Source organism: Nanorana parkeri, unplaced genomic scaffold, assembly GCF_000935625.1.
Source record: "Nanorana parkeri isolate BGI_ZX_2015 unplaced genomic scaffold, ASM93562v1 scaffold1854, whole genome shotgun sequence".
NCBI classification, from domain to species: domain Eukaryota; kingdom Metazoa; phylum Chordata; class Amphibia; order Anura; family Dicroglossidae; genus Nanorana; species Nanorana parkeri.
The window spans coordinates 193,310-209,607 of NW_017308122.1; the positions used below are offsets into that span (position 1 = coordinate 193,310).

At 46.2% G+C, this 16,298-nt stretch overlaps 1 protein-coding gene across 1 annotated transcript in view; it reads right to left on the reverse strand.

The window, feature by feature from the left end:
• ARPC1B (actin related protein 2/3 complex subunit 1B) overlaps positions 1 to 16,298 on the reverse strand; it is a 40,157-nt gene that overhangs the window by 23,287 nt on the left and 572 nt on the right. The window lies entirely within an intron of this gene.

The window sequence follows — 16,298 nt, forward strand, 5'->3', positions numbered from 1 at the left end:
TTGCGACCCTATATGGGATGCTGATATCCCCCCCACAGGACTATTGTCCCCCATTCCTGCAGAAATGGGAGGAGGAGCTGGGTCAAGTGTTCACGGGGGAGCAAAGGGCCAAAGCCCTGTTGGCCACCCACAAAGCTTCCATGGCTAACCAGACTCAAGAGCAGGGCTACAAAATCCTGTCCAGGTGGTACAGGGTCCCCAATCTCCTACATAAGATCAATCCATTAGTACCATACACCTGTTGGAGATGCGAGTCAGGGAGAGGTACGATGTCCCACGTTTTTTGGTTTTGCCCCAAGCTCAGACCCTTTTGGGACACTGTCAGGGACATCATAAATCAACTCACCATGACCGACCTGGGAGACCTGCCTGCGACCTACCTACTACACATGTCGGCTATGCCTATCACCAAATACAAGAGGTCTCTCACTATTCATCTACTCTCTGCTGGCAAGGCGTGCATCCCTATGCTGTGGAGACAAACCACCCCCCCACCATGCGCATGTGGTTTGAAAAGATCAACGATGTATATAGAATGGAAGATCTCTCCTCGACTGTACACAACTCCGAGTCGCGCTTCGGCGCAACCTGGGGTGCATGGCTCCATTTCCGTTACTCCGATACATACCTGCGGGTCATGGCGGCCTGAGTGCCTAGGCTGGTAATGCTGCCCTGGGAATACGGGCTACTACCTATACACTTTCCTCCCTCCTTTCCTTTTCTTCCCCCCCCCCCTACTGTTAGGGAAGTAATCCCCACATATGTTTAGTTTCCGATAAAACAATGTAGGAAAGACTCCTAGCGCTCCTACGATGTAGGAGTTTTCCTTACAGTACGTTAGTGGTAATTCCACCTTCTCATTGTAACTGTTTCGCTTACCATGACTCTTCAGAAGGTGGTACTGACTGTTGGTATACCTAGATGCGGAAGGCTGATATCAGTGATGTTTAGTATTACGATGAATATGTTACTAATTCAATGGATATGGTGACTCACGTGTGCTTTGGATTATACCTGTTAAACAGACTGTGTCCTGACGAGTTGCAGGCCCGCGGTGGGAACCAAGCGAGATTCAGGACTGTGTTATTTTCTGCTGTACCACAGCTTGAGTTGTACGCCGCACACTGCCTATGTATGCACATTTTGACTTGTTTATGAATAAAGAGAATTTAAAAAAAAAATACCAGGAACTAGGCTGTAATTTTGATGCATATAATCTAGACCAGTGCTTCTCAACCTGTGTAACCTCAAGAACCACATTTGTCCTTGGTCATTAAGTCACAACCAAAGTTACAACGCACTGCATTGCGGTACCGCATGCTCTGGTGCAGACGATCGAACTGTGGATGGGAGCAGGGCCAGATTAAGAGCATCACCGGTGCCCTCATCCTCCTGTCTGTGCTGTGGTTTGTAGTCTCTCTACAGCTTGGAGTCAGTTGTGGAGCGCCAGGGCCCAGTTGCAGCTGCGACCCTGGTAGATATGCCACTGACTCCAACCTGTAGAGGGACTACAAATCTTAGCAATAAATTATACAGCAATGTAGAATACCGCCAACTATAGAGGACTACAAATCCCAGTAATACATTACACAGAAATACAGAATAATAACGCTAACTATAGAGGAATACAAATATCAGTAATGCATTACAGAGCTATGCAGAATACCACCAACTACAGGGGACTACAAATCCCAGCAATACATTATAAAGCAATGCAGAATGACACCGGCTATAGAGGACTACATATCCCAGCAATAATTTGTAAAGCACTGCAGAATAATACCATTAGCTATAGAGAACTACAAATCCCCGCAATACTTTATATAGCAATGCAGAATAATATAAAGCTACATACTCTGTGTTGCTCTGGGTACACAGCCTAATGTCTACAGTGTCTCAGGAGAGCTGTGCAGGGTTTCAGGGGGGCTGTGCAGGGTTTCAGGGGGGCTGTGCAGGCTCTCAGGAGGCTGTTCACGCTCTCATGTGGCCTGTGCAGCCTCTTAGGTGGCCAGTGCCAATTGTTCCTTTACAATATAATTCCGGTAGATGCTCACCCAAATCTATAAACGCAAAGCAAAACTGCTCAACAACTACATTATTAATGTACTGATTTTAGAACAGGAATTGGCAGCTAATCAGGAATGTCTATTTTGCTGGAGTTGAAACTGGAATTTGTTTTCTATGTAATGTTTGGGTATATGTGGATGGACAAAATGGTCTTTGTAATCAATAACCAGCTTGAAATTATGTTTCCTCTAGATAATGTGGCAGTGTAAGCCAATGCCACGGTGGAGGATGGCGACCTTGGTACCCAGGACTCTCGGCCAAAGGGGCTGAGAGGGTCCAGAAGGTAAAGCATGTTATAAGGAAGAACCTGGCTTTTCAGGTTATTCCAGGTTTTCCTATTTGCAGCTGGGATCTGGAGCTCTGGAGATTTCGTAGAGCTCTGGGTGGGATGAGATCTCCAGTCCTGGGGCCAGGTGTTGCCAATGACCAGCCTGGGCTAATCAGGTGGCTGAGAGCAGCCTTATCAGGAAGCCAGCCCAGTGCTCAGGGAGTGTTGGAGTTGTGTAGTTGTGTGTGTGCAGGGAGCACACGGACACAGACCACCTCGGGTGCGTGCTGGACGCACACGGAACAGCCAGGGGTGGCTGGGAGAGGTCAGGAAGGTCGGTGACCCTAGGACCTGCGGTACAGACTGCTGGGAGAGCAGAGCGAGTGCCCACGAGGGGAGAGGTCAGGAAGGTCGGTGACCCTAGGACCTGCGGTACAGACTGCTAAGAGAGCAGAGTGAGGGCTCACGAGGGGTGAGCAGCGTGAGTGTCTTGAAGCTGAGGAAAGCTACAGAGCCATAACAAGGACTGTCTTATGTTGCAAGCTATTTTGTGTTTGCCCTTTAATAAACTGCATTATACTTGACTTACCTGGACTACAGTGGAGTGTCCTTGTTACAATATATACCTCTCTTTCATAAAACTAGTTTGTAATGCTGCCAAAGCAGACTAGTCCATATATGAGCTTGCCATTACATTCAAATTATATCCCATAATTTGTATTCTGTTTTCATTTTACATGAAGACTATTTTTCTGTGATGTGTACTTTATTTGCCTAAAAAAACATGTCTGGATGACTAAATGCACACAGATCTACGCACAAAGGCAACAAACTTAATCATGCAATATTATTTGGTTTGGGTTCAGGGTTGTGGAAACTGGGAAAGAAGACAACAGGCATTTGGGAAGCAGATGACTGGATGAAATATAATATCTCTGTAAGCCTGAGTGGATGAGTTTTTATGGTGTTATCATAGTAAGCTTTATTTGATGAGTATTCTCATGTATGTAGCCTATATGTGCAGATTGGCTAGTTCCTTTAGTATGCGTTACCTGTCCCTTTTGAGATGGACTTAAAGGTAAATCAATAAATACTAAAAAACAAAAACGCACACATATTCATAAAAAAATGTGCATTTAATATTTTTTGCTTACTAGCCAGTAAATAATTTTTTTGCATTGGAGCCAGTAAACCATTGCAACCACGATCAGTGTATTGGTGGTGCAATGCTGTGGCTCTTGCAGACTCTTTGTCCCTGTCCTTATTAAGGTACGAACATTCAGTAACAGGGATGGGAGGAATTGTCAATGGACTACAAGTGCAAAGACATCACCCCAATTTTATTCTAAAATCGAGACACCACAGGGCAATCCCACCAGATTTGGACAAATGCCCCTTCCGCCTGACATCCTCTAAAGCCTTGGTTCTCAACTGGTGGTTCATGACCCAGAAGTGGGTCACGACCCTATTTTCAGTGGACAATAGAAAAATATCACTAGCACACCATAAGTTAAAAAAGCAAAATATTTTATTGCCAATAGCTGTATCTCATTGGCAAGCGCTTTCGGGGCCTCGCAGGGTTCCCTTCATCAGGCTTAGAGATAACAGTGAAGTGAAAGACATACAACAATAAATACCTAGACATACCAATCAACTGAGTGCTGTGAAACCACTCCCATCCACCTAGGGCGTCGGTATGACGTTACACCTGCCGTTAAGTATTTGAAAAGGACCTGTGCAGAGTGATGTAAATACCAGCCATATCTATTGAACCATCAGTGACTCCCAACAGCACATATAAGTGTGACTCACCCAGTAGCAAAATACACAGTTTGGGTTAGAGATCGTAAGACCAAGAGCAGAGCGGTATCAAGTGTCAGGGCCGCATGACGCTATACAGCAGCTCTTAACATCCAGAGCCGTGGCCACTTGACCCGCCCACTGGCGCATGCGCAGTGTGGGTACAGGCATGTCTCGTCCGCTCGCTGATCTGACAGCTGTCCCACTGCACAGTATGGGTCAGTAGCCCAAGGGCTCACAATGCGAATTATACCTTGAGCGTTTGGGTGATAGTAAGCCACTCATACAGTCAGTTTGATCATAAAAATTAGATCAAACGCTGGCTGTTAGGTGTATAATTACTGTGGGAGGTGCCGAATGGAAGAAAAGGCAGCAATGAAACCCTATAGCAGAAACAGGCAATAATGAAGCCTTATGGCAGAAATGCAATAGTATATCAATCAACAATGCACCTATAATGCAACCGCATATGCACCGTTTGCACATGTCCATAATATAAAGAGGGTTGCTCTGCCCCACTCGGACAGGGGCCCCCTGTGCATTATTGAGATTTAAAAGTACAGATGAAATGATTGCATTACAACAACAACAACAACAACATTATGTACAGGGTATGCAAAATCCACTAGGCAGGAAAATTATGGATGGAGCAACAAATATAAATTACATATAAGTGAAAACCCAAAGTGATAATGTGTGTGAGAATAAAAATAATCCCAGAACTGCCGTCTGAGTAACTCATGCGGCCCACTGTGGATTCATGAGTTTTTGTTTTTGTCTCCGTGTCCCTCTAAATACCAAGGGGGATTTTGGGATTGTGTGTGTGTGTCTGTCAGTGTTTTTGAGGGTCTGTTCACACTAGTAAAGTGCATTAATCACACAGTCCCATATGATGAATGCACTGTACCATGCAATCGCCCCTACTGCGCATTCTGTTGTGGAAGGTGTGTTGCGTTGCCATTCATTTGAATGACACCCCAAACGCACCTCCCGTCCACAGTCCGATTGCCTGCACCCGAACGCCCGGTACGGCAATGCCGTGCATTCCATTGCAGTGTGAATTGGGTCGCGACTTAATGACCAAGGACAAATGTGGGTCCTGAGGTTACACAGGTTGAGAACCACTGGTCTAAAGCAAACAGAGGGATATGACGAGAAAGTCCTAGCAATTCTAGTAGGAACCAAATACCTGTTTAATCATTTTTATGACTTCCTTGTATTGTTTAATCATTGTTATTACCTGGAATGGTACCAGGATAGATTTGTTGATTGTGTATAAAACATAAGATAATGGGATAAATGGTAACTTTATAATAATAGGATGTTGACGTTTGGCAATATTTAGACTTCACTTCTTTTAAACAGTTAGGCTGCTGTAATCATTGCTGCAGCAAACAGTTGTGGTTCATCTTTCCGGATATAAAGCAGTGTGCAAAACTGGTAAGTTGGTTTAGCAGGTACAAAGACAGAACTATGAACACGCTCTGTGATGTAATGAAACAACTGCATTGTGGTGGAATGAACTAGAATTCAAATACACTCATTTGTTATTATATGTTTCTCTTACAATTAGAAGCAGGCATAACAAAGACCAATGTCACACTGGTGGTCTTTTCAAAACATAGATAGTAAGGTCTCTTCACACAAGAGACTTGCAATCATGTGCCTGCTAGGTGAGGTATTCCCCTGCCAGGCCCCACCCCAGCTCCCAGCCCTGCCCCCAACCCGGTTACTGAGCTATGTCTGGAGGAGGGAAGGTGAAGGAGGAGACAGGGAGGAGCCTTCCTGTCCCTCGCTTGCTTGTCACTAGTGAGGCATCGAGATAGATGTCGTCAGTGTTTTTTTCTTTCTTTTTTTTGATTGGACAACTTGGTCCAAACCATCCACAGAGCTCAAGCCTCTAACAGCAAGGCTGTTGCAGCTCTGGCTTCACTATGTTAGGTTACACAAAGCAGTGGGGAAGCCGGCTGCTGTGTAACCTAACATAGCTGTCAAAAGCTGGATGCAGGGCCGCCTGTAATTAACAGGCAGCGCTCTGTCCATGACAGGTTACACAGCGGGGCAGCAGGGAGGCTTTCCCTGCTGTGTAACCTGTTAGAAGCTGGTCTGAATGGAGAAAAAGCTGTCAGCATTTTCTTCCATAATACTAGGTGAGGCTTTGCCTCACCTGTCTCCCCTAACCGCACATTCCTGTTTCACACGGGCATTCCGATCAGTTCCATCTGTCAGTTTCTCAGGTGGACCTGAATAGAAGCACTATGTAAAAACAGATCTAAATGGATCCGTGCCGGATCGGAGGTAGTCATATGTAAACGGATACATGTCCATTTATATCCGATTCCCCATAGACCGACATGGTCTATAAACCACAGATTACAGAAACCTGGACAGACATGGATGTCACAACAGTGATATCCATTCCAATGAGCAGGGAATCTGTGCATGGATCCCCTGGTGATCGGAAGTGAAGACACCAGTCTGAAAGGGGGCTATAGCAGCAGGCAGACACATAAACACACCTAAAATGGCTACATGTTACAGTCTGATTATACTGTATTCTTAGATGTACCAACCACTATGTAGAAGAAGGGCCAGTCTAATTATACAGAAATGCAATGTAGGGCTATGAAAGAAAAAAATAGACAAGTGGCCCCATGGGATTGTCACCCCCAGTACCCATGTGTTTTAAAAAATAATTATATTCAAAAGAGGGTCTGCGGTGACTGTTAAGTACATGTCTCTCTGGGGATTTTTGCTGGTTCTTTCTGCTTTGGCTTCTAGGTTACAAGCTGCGTGTTGTTGCTAGGAAGATTTACCTCAGTTGCTGGGCAGATCCTCAATCAGCTGAGCTGATGTAACCTTACACCTCTTTAGTCACTCCTGGTACTGGGCGGGGTCAACAGTTACCTCAGGACTGGCAGCTGGACTCACCTCTGTATGTTCTACATTCATGGTTAAAATTGATATTAACCCCTTCATGACTGAGGCCTTTTTTTCATTTTTTTTCATTAAACATTATATATTTTCTGAATGCCAAGACCCTATATAATAAAATTGTGGTAGTTGCAAATTTTTATGTTGCGCAACATTAGCGCAACTCCTTATTAAACCCCCAAATTTTGTGACAAATTTAATTAAATGCCCCAAAACACAACAAAATACCAATTTTTTAAATGAAATATTAGGCCCCGTTCACATATAGCGACATACCTTTTCAGCGGCTGGGATAGCGCGACTTTCGGGGCGACGTTCCAGCGACGATCCAGCGACGGTAGCGCGACCTTCTCCGTTGGGCTCCATAGAAAAAAAGCAAAATCGAGCAAAATCCGCCGAAAAAAGGGTCCGGTAGAAGCGACTTGCGATCGCGACGAGCGACATGGAGTTAAGATAGCTCCATTGAATAGCATTGGCCGGCGATATCGCGCGGCAAAAATGCGCGAAATCGCGCGACAAGTCGCTATATGTGAACGGGGCCTAAAAGATGAGGTTACTCATCCCAGTTTACAAATTGCCCAGTTTACAAACTGCCCAGTTTACAAACATGCCCAGTTTACAAATTGCGTGCGTCCGTGAAACGGCGAAAAACTGCAGTACACCAAAAAGTCCATAGAAGACGCTTTAAAAGCCCCCACAGGTCATTAATTTGGAGATACCCCAAAATACTGGCCCTAGAACTATTGCTCTCACTCTGGCGTGCGCGGCGATACCCAACATGTGTAGCGCGTTCGTTGTTTTCATGCGTAGGCGCACCCAGGCGCGTGTTTACCTGGCGACGCGCGTGCTCGCGGGGGACTTAAATTTTTTTAATTATTATTTTATTTATTTTTATTTTAAAAGTTTTTTTTTTAACTTTACTTTGACTGCTATCACATAGGGGTGCTTAAAAGCCCCCCCATGTGATAGCAGATGGTGGTGACAGGTACTCTTTAAAGTGATGCTGGGGGTCCAAAAGACCCCCAGTGTCACCTTTACACTAGAAATATATAGCTGGGCTGCAGGAGCCCAGAACTGACAGCCCAGGGACCGGAAGTAATGTAATCTGCATCGCCAGGGCCGGACTGGCCATAGGGCAAACCGGGCACTTGCCTGGTGGGCCGGGCATTGTGTTCGGGCCGGTCAGCTATGCCGGATGGCTGGCTCTAAGCAGAGCCGGCACTACCACACATAGACACTAGAGGGCGCTGGTGGGGGAGGCCAGAAAACACCTCCTCACCCAGCTCTCTCTACTGTGTGCTGTCTCCGGAGCTTGCTGGTGCTGCTCCTGTCCCAGCCGAGATATTTACATATGAATGGGCCGCGGTAATTTGCATATCAATAAGCCGCGGCCCATTCATATGTAAATATCGCTGCTAATTCATATGCAAATCAATGTCGTCGCTCCCCCCAGCTAAGAAAAAACTGCCTGAAGACTGCAAGAACAAGGTACGTTTAAGCATGTGTATGGTGTATGCGTTTGTTACATTGGCGGTCATTGTGAACACTTTCGTTACATTGGCGGTCAGTGCGAATAGTTTCGTTACATTGGCAGCCGGCAGGGCCAATTTCCCGGCATCTCCCCTCCCCCGCACCCTTCGGCGGCCAGCAGCTTCGGCATAGGGGCCGGGACGGGCCAGCTGCCACTTGTAAACGCCAGATTAGGGATTTCTGCTGCAGTAAAACGCAAGTTCCTGACGCAGGAATCCCTAATCGCACCTAAACCTACAGGTATGAATAGGGACTTATTGTGTGTATTAGTGTCTGTACTACTTAAACTGGATACAGTTACATTTTATTTTAAAGTATGAAATGTGGCAAGCGGCCCCCATGAGAGAAAAAAAATGTGTCGAGTGGCCCCCGAGACTGAAGAGGGGGAAGGGCAGAGACACTGACGGAGGAGGCGGGAGGCGTCGCCGAAGCTCCAGTCGGGCGGCGAAGATGACAAGGAGGCCGCGTCGTGTGCCGAGGATGAGGAGGCCGTGTTCCAAAGAGGTCAGGCCATGCAAGGTAAGAGGACTGTGCTGGCAGAGCCCATCATAGATTCTGCACAGCCCACCAAAGAGTCTCAGGTGTGCTGTGCAATATCCTTTGGTGGGCTCTGCAGGATACGAGGGGGCTCTGCAGTCTGCAAAGCCCACCACAGATCCTGCAGAGCCCCCTGAGATCCTGCAGGGTCTGTGGGGGCTTTGCCAGGTCTCGGGGGCTTTGCAGGATCCATAGGGGGCTCTGCAGACTGCCAAGCCCACCACAGGTCCTGCAGAGCCTACCTGAGATCCTGCAGGTTCTCAGGGGGGCTCTGCAGGATCTGTGGGGGCTTTGCTGGGTCTCAAGGGGGCTTTGCAGGATCTGTGGTGAGCTCTGTGAGGTCTATGGTGGGCAGAGCCCACCACAGATCCTGCACAAATGAACTAGGGTCAGACTAATCCAGGACATTATAAATCTAAATTGCCCCACTCAATATGGCCGCCGCTTGCGCCCATATTGAGTGGGGCACTCAGATGAATAACGTGCTGGATTAGTCCGACCCTAGTCCATTTTAATACTTTATTGCTCTGTAGTATGTGTGTAGGGAAATGCCACGGGTGGCCCACGTGCAGTAGAGCTTTCTCAGCCAAACCTCTTACTTCTAAGTAAGTCAGGTCGTTGGAGATCTTGAGGAGTTGGAGTTTTCTGTAGATCACTTCTGCTGACCTCTGCATTGTAGATCACACCACTGATCTCTGCACTCTGCATCACACTGCTGACCTCTGCGTCACACCGGTGACATCTGCACTCTGCAGCACACTGCTGACCTCTGCGTCACACCGCTGACCTCAGCGCTGTGCATCACAACGCTGCACTCTGCGGCACACCATTGACCTCTGCACTAGAAGTCACACCGCTGCCCTCTGCGTCAGACTGCTGTACTCTGCATCACACAGCTGATCTCTGCCCTCTGCGTCACACTGCTGTACTCTGCATCACACCGCTGATCTCTGCCCTCTGTGTCACACTGCTGTACTCTGCATCACACCGCTGATCTCTGCACTCTGCGTTGCACCTCTGACTTCTGTACTCTGCATTACACCACTGACTTCTGCGTTGATTCGGCTGTGTTAGGTCCCACGCAGCAGCCTTCTGGGGAACCACGCGGTGCCTTCTTACAGGGCTTCCACCAGCTGCCTATCTTTCCCTCCTGAGACCCTTTGCCCGAGACTTCAGGCTGGTACCCTGGAGCAGAGCGGCAGCACAAAGTATGTACCAAATTCAGATACTATTATTCTGCATTGCTGTATAATGTTTTGCAGGGATTTTTGGTCCTCTATAGCTGATGGTATTATTCTGCATTAGAGTGTAAGCTCCTCTGTACAGAGACTGATGTGACTTCTCTGTACAGCACTGCGGTATATATGTCAGAGCTTTATAAATGTATAATAATAGTGTGTGACTGTGCGGGGGACATTAGAGTGTTAGCTACTTTAGTGCAGAGAATGCCAGGGGGGTTGGGGGGCCAGTGAGATGCGATTCTCTATAGCAATATGTCTGTGAAGGTTCTCATTCATCCAGGTCATGGTATATCTGTAAAAAATAAGTCGAGGCAACTGGACTTTCTGTATTTTTCTTGAAGACGTTTCACTTTCTCAGCTTTCTCAATTCAGAAATTTCTGATACGAGAAAGCTAGTTGGATGACTAGTGAAATGTCTTCAAGTAAAATACAGCAAGTCCAGTTGCCTTGACTTATTTTTGTGTATATTTTGTGTATTTTTACCTATATTGTTGCAAGGTTTGTGTATTGGTTGTAGCAAGGCTTGTGTGTCAGCTGTAGCGCTCCTGTACTTACTAGTGGCCGGCCCTGCCCCTCGATTGCGCTTCTGTGTTTGGCTCTGCCCCCTGATGTGAGGGGTGGAGCCTGTCGGTGGTCACGTGATTGGGCTGCTCAGTCTAAAATGCCCGGGCCTATTTTTAGTCCCAGTCCGGCCCTGTGCATTGCTCCCGGTCCCATAGAACGGGGAGGGGATCGCTGAAAGGAAGTTCGTCGATCTCCTCCCCAGCTCCCCGCGGACACCAAGGAAGCCGGTCCCGGGCCCGTAGGAGGGGCAACGGAGCACGGGAAGCACGGCGATGGGGTGTACAATTCCATGGATTCTTTATGTAGGCCTATTACATAGATGTAGTAAATGTAAATTGTATTGTACAGAGATTGTACAATCAGATTATAAGGTGTGTATTCAGGAGAGAACACATCAGCTCAAAAGGCAAAGTTTCAGATTAATATTGAGAACTCCATGTAAAACAGAAAGCCTCAATATCCCAAAAGGTTTTCCTGTCCCCATCTGAAACCTCATTAGCTACTGTAGTCACTGAGAATTCCTCACAGATAGAGCTGACAATTGTCACAGCAACACACGAATACATTATGCTAGGTAACACAGAACCAGTGAGCCATCAGAAATTCATGGCATATCACCATGGTCCATCAAACTGCATGCCAAGTAGAACTAGACAAGGTATACTAAGCCCTATCAAATGTCTGTCATAGGAGACTGAAAAATTCAGCCAGGGTGTGTTAATGGAAATGCATATCACATTCACCACAGTGGGCACAGAACACCCATGTGGCTGACAACGTTAGGGCCACAAAAGTTATGAAGTGGCCCCATGGGACTGTGTCCCCCTTGCACCCACTTTTTCAGCCTCTTCTTAAACATATAGTTCATTCTTTGTGTGGGCTGTTTCTGCTTTCTTTTTCAGGGTACCCTCAGCTGTTACTACCGTATGCAGGAATACCTGGAGATAGCGGTCACTGGGAGGATTTTGACAGCTAATGCAATGTTTGCTTCGCAACTGATTTGTGACAGAAATAAAACAACCAATCAGCTGATGGACTGACCTTTAAATGTCTTCTGTCAAGAACTCCTGTCAGCAGTGATCATCATCAAGACAACCTGCCCCATGCTCGCTCCCTTGTCGTGGCTATCCTTCTTTGGGGTATTGTCACCCACATATGTGGCTGGACAGTGTTAGTTATTATATTGGACTGGTGTTTTTAGCATTACACCTCGAGTCTTCGTGACTGAGCTGATTTATGTTTAGAGGTTTAAGTGGTTTTCAAATGAGTTTCTGGTTAAACTTATTTATTAAATGTTATTGGTTAATCAAAATTTTGCTTTCTACACCAATAAATGGCAGCGGACATTATATTTTCCAATATTACAAGTTTGTAGCCTCACTTCTTCTCTTTAATACATTTTATTTCTTATTGGTTTGTGGGTGCTGTGGGGTCTACAATTCCATGAAGCGCACTGCTCCACTATAAAGGTGCCCATACACCTGCCGATTATCGTACGATAATTGCGGGTGATCCCGCAATCATACGATAATCGGCAGGTGTATGGAAGGCGTGCAACCATTTCTACTGTACGGTCACATGTCTTCTGTCTTCGTAAGATTTTCGGGCGGGTTAGTGGCGTGCTCGGAAGACAAATGGCGAACGGGCCGGTTCAGCATTGGAATCATCGTAAGCCCTCCCCTCGGAGGGGCGGTCTTGCGATGATCGCAAGTACGATCTGCCTGTCCAAGAAGGGCAGGTCCTACGAGATTTTAATTACCTTACAACCATCGCACAATGAAAGTCGTGCGATGGTTGTAAGGTGTATGGGTAGCTTAAGAGTCCATTCACACCAGCCACTGTTCAAAGTGCATAGCGGCTGATGTGCAGCGCTCAACACAGTGCCGATGTGCCAATCCCAGCACATTGCCATGTGTATTTTTTTGGTAGAACTTTATTGAAATGTCACAAGTGACATTTCATTCAGTTCTATGATCACAGCGGGGTGGAAGGAGGTTGTTCTGCATTCCACTTCGCTGAATAAAAGTAAGGCATGCCGTACTTTTTTTTAGCACACACTACCACGTTCCCACCACAATGCATTGGTGCCCATCTGTGACAAGGCAAATTGCTTTGTAAATGAAATGATAATGTGGTTCTAGATTTCACTCACTATAAAATGCCTTTTAGTTTGTTTGTTTGTTTGTTTGTTTGTTTGGCTATGAGCCTGATTTCTCTTCAGTTTTATCTTTGCATAGTTTCAGAAATTGGTCTATTTCTTTACCATTGCTTACATTTGAACTCTAGCCAAACACAGCTGAAATACATATATATTTACTCTTTTGCCTGCTGAAGGTTTTTGTACATTTATTCAACAGCTTTTATGGTGCATGTCTCTTCAACACTGCACTTTTGCTGACTAAAAATGGCCAAACAGGAAACTGAGGAGATAATGATGGTGAGTAAAGTTTAAGTTCTTCTATTAATTTTTGAATTTGCTTATGAAATCTGGCTTACTGGCTTACATAACTCTGTTCAATACTGTAGTATTAATGAAACTTGTGACATCAACTTCACTCTGCCTCAGATTGTCAGGGACAGAGAGGAAGCCAAGTGTCAAATGATTTGTTATTATACACATTATGTAGGCCTTAAGCCAGTCAGGGAAAGGGCTTGGGTGGTTCCCACTGACCTCTCACTCAGGTACAGGGAGGAAGCTGAGCCTACGTGGCACAGTTTTGAATTTAAAGGACACAGTTGCCTCTGTAGCTTACAACAGGGAGGAAGCACTCTTTGTTGGTGTAGCGCCCTCTAAAATGTCGCTATTCAATTTAGAGATACCTGGACTGTAACCAGTCTAGATACTGATTATACAGAGCTCTGCACTCTATAGGTGTCCCTGAATCTGCTGGATCGATTGCTCCTCCTGTTGCTGAGGAAAAGGGAGCCTTGGCATACAGTGAGGGAGGATCCATCCTCAGGTTATGACATGGCAACATACTCTGGTGAGCTTTAGCCCTCATTCACACGAGAAACGGCCGGCCCGTACAGATCCGTGCTGTGTGCATGGTCGTATCGGGGTGCTCCCGGGAAGGACAGGTGCTGCGTGTGATTACACGCAGCAGCCTGTCCTTCTCTTTGGCAATACGTGGCCGTACACCGCCCTACGCTCACCCAAACTGTACGTCCGTGCGGGTGCTGGTGTCTGTACTCGTACACTGACAGGATGGATCCTGTCTGCGTCTCCCACTGACAGGATGAATCCTGTCTCCCATAGCTACAAATCACACGCTGTCCTTCCTGGGAGCGGCCCGATACAGCCGTGCATGCAGCATGGATCTGTACGGGCCGGCCGTTTCTCGTGTGAATGAGGGCTTAAAGTGGACACTTAGCCCCTTTGACTAAAAATCACATCAGCATACAGCTCTGCTGTATAGTAACCTGCCCTTAGCTAAAATGGCCACCGTCAGAAGACTGGGGAAGAAAAGAAAAATACGGTATACAAAAAATAAAAAGCCTGGAATTATCTAGAAGAATGGGTTTGTAGATCATCATTACTAAACATGTCTTTGTTGTTATTTTGAAGATATGGGTACAATTTCTATTTGGGCTCCCCATCAGACATTTGGGTTTATACAATATGCATGGACATTTTCTATAACTCGTAGCCTTGTTCTTATATCAGATGGAAGCATCACATATAATTTTCTATAACAGGTAGCCTCATTCTTATATTAAATGACAGTGTCACATGTATTTTACTATAACACTGGGGTCCCCAACCCCCAGGCTGCGGACCGGTCCGTGGCCTGTTATGAGCTTGGCCGAACCCACCTCTGCCTCCTGTCAGATCACTTCGCCCATCCACACTGCAGGGGCGGAGTGATCTCTTTGGTTCTGATGTCAGAGTGGGAGCAGAGCTAAGGAGACGGGGAGATGGCTAACATATGAGTAAGCCCACTGCTGTAGAGCTCGCTGTGTCCCGCCTCAGTGAGATTCGTGCAGAAAGGTGAGGATAACGTTTTCTGTTGTGTCTTCATTGATTTATCGGTGTGGTCAGTGGGGGGTGGTGTGTTCACTTACCGCACACAGAAGATGTGACCGCACCATTGACATTAGAACAGGCTGAGCAAGTTCTGACCAAGTTCCCTATATGTCAGCTGTGCAGGAGGTTGATTAGTACTCATATTCATGAAAATGCCTCCCATGGAAAAAATTTCTTCCACGAAACCAGTCCCTGGTTCCAAAAAAGGTTGGGCACTGCTGCTATAACAGGTAGCCTCTTGATTGGCCAGAAAGCCGACTCCATGCTTCCTCGTCTCCTGGTGACGAGGGAGCATGGAGATGGCTTCCCTGCTAATCGGGAAGCCACGTGGCGAGTCATTATACACCGCCTAGTTTACTTAATGGAACTCCTGGTATCGGTATTCGGAGTACCGGAAAACAAATATCGGTACTCGATACTGAAAAACCGATATCGGTGCATCCCTAACACTAATAGAAGCCAATCTCATTCTTACATGGCAGCGTCACATGTATTATCCCATAATTGGGAATCTCATTCTTATATGGCAGCGTCCAGTGGCGGAACTACCACCATGGCGACCGATGCTGTCGCTATGGGGCCCACGGCACTGGGGGGCCCGGATCCCCGCTGCTCTCCCCCGCTTGTATGGGCTGAGGCAGCGGGGATCCGGAAAAAAAATGGACGGCGGAGGAGCCGCTGCCGTTCTGAAACTGACATGAGGACAGCGGCTCCACTCTCCTCCCCGTCTGCCGCTCGATCATATGGCAGCGTCACATGTATTTTCCCATAATCGGGACCCTCATAGTTATATGGCAGTGTAACATGTATTTTTTTAAATAATCGGTAGCCTCATTCTTATATTATATGGCAGCGTCACATGTATTTTCCTATAACTGGTCGCCTCATTCGTATAATATATGGCCGTGTCACATGTATTTTCCTATATCATTAGCCTCATTCTTATACTATATGGCAGTGTCACGTATATATTTTCCTATAATCATTAGCCTCATTCTTATACTATATGACCGTGTCACATGTATTTTCCTATAATCATTAGCCTCATTCTTATACTATATGGCCGTGTCACATGTATTTTCCTATAATCAGTAGCCTCATTCTTATATTATATGGCAGCGTTATACATTTTTCTTTAATTATTTTTTAATTAAAGAAAATCTTTAGTCTATAAAGATCCTTCATCTGAAAGTCTGGTAAGACTTATGTCAATAAGTATCGGAAGAGCTGTAATTTACATTGTTGTAGCCTGCTTGAGGTATTGACACGGGAACATTTTGCTGAAGTCTGCAGGCGGCTGGCAGTCACATGATTCAGACACCTCAGCTAGAGA